Here is a 1,505-nt window from a genome sequence, read left to right on the forward strand (position 1 = left end):
GTTAAATTCATGAAATCCTCTCTAAAACTAAGATATTTCATTGTTTCAGGTCTTATATTTAGGTCTTGATACATTTTGATTTTTTTTGTTTGTTTGTTTGACAAAAAGCAATCTAGTTTCATTCTTTTGAAGGTGGCTTTCCATTTTTCCCAGCACCACTTATTGAAGAGGCTTTCTTTCTCCATTGTATGTTTCGGATTTTTTGTTGAAAATTATTTGCTCATACATATGTGGGTTTATTTCTGGGCTTTCAATTCTGTTCCATTGGTCCATGTGTCCATTTTTCTGCCAATATCATGCTCTTTTGATTATTCTTGCTTTGTAGTATATTTTGAAGTTAGAGAGTGTGATACCTCTGATTCTTTTTCTCTCTCAGGATTGCTCTTGTTATTCAAGGTCTTCTGTGATTCCGTACAAATCTTATAATATTTTATTCTATTTCTTTAAAAAATGCCGATGAGATTTTGATGGTGATTGCATTAAATCTGTATATTTCTTTGGATAATATGGCCATTTTAACTATATTGATTCTTCCAATCCATGAAAACAGAGAGCCTTTCCATTTTTTTGTGTTGTCTTCAATTTCTTTTAGTACTGTCTTATAGTTTTCACTGTCTAGGTTCTTTGCACCTTTTGTTTATTCCTAGGTATTTTATTCTTTTGTTGTAATTGCTAAAGAAATTGTTTTTTCCCATTACTTTTTTTGAAATGTCATTGTTAGTATATAGGAACACAATAGATTTCTGTACACTTATTTTGTATCTTGAAACTTCATCTTATTTGTTTATTGTTTCCAATAGTTTTTGGGTGGAGTCTTTATGGTTCTTTATAGAGAGAATCATGTCAACTGCAAAAAATGATTTTGACTTCTTCTTTCCATGTTTGAATGTCTTTTATTTCTTTCTCTTGCATGATTGCTCCAGGTAAGACTTTCAATATTGTATTGAATAAGAATGGTGAGAGGGGGCATCCTTATTTTGTTCTTGATGTTAGAGGAAAAGCTTTCAATTTTTCACCATTGAGAATATTAGCTGAGGATTTGTCTTATATGGCCTTTATTATCTTGAGGTACTTTCCTTTTATGTCCATTTTATTGAGTGTTTTAATCAAATGCTTTGTGCATCTATTGATAATCATATGATCTATCCTTTGTTAATGTGATGTATCACATTGATCAATTTTCATTTAATTCTGCTCTTATTTTTATTATTTCATTTCTTCAGCTGACTTTGGGCTTCATTTGTTCTTCTTTGTCTAATTCTAGAAGATGTAATATATTCGGTTGTTTATTTGAGATTTTTCTTGTTTCTTGAGATAGGCCTGTAATGATATGAACTTTCCTCTTATTACTGCTTTTGCTGTATCCCAAAAGTTTTTATATGGTGTATTGTCATTCTCATGTGTCTCTATGTATGTCTTATCTCTCCTTTCATTTTTTCTTTGACCTAATTATTCTGTAGTAGCATGTTGTTTGATCTCCAAATATATATATATTTTTCTCAGTT

The sequence above is a fragment of the Pteropus alecto genome, unplaced genomic scaffold (assembly GCF_000325575.1).
Source record: "Pteropus alecto unplaced genomic scaffold, ASM32557v1 scaffold72, whole genome shotgun sequence".
Classification (NCBI taxonomy): domain Eukaryota; kingdom Metazoa; phylum Chordata; class Mammalia; order Chiroptera; family Pteropodidae; genus Pteropus; species Pteropus alecto.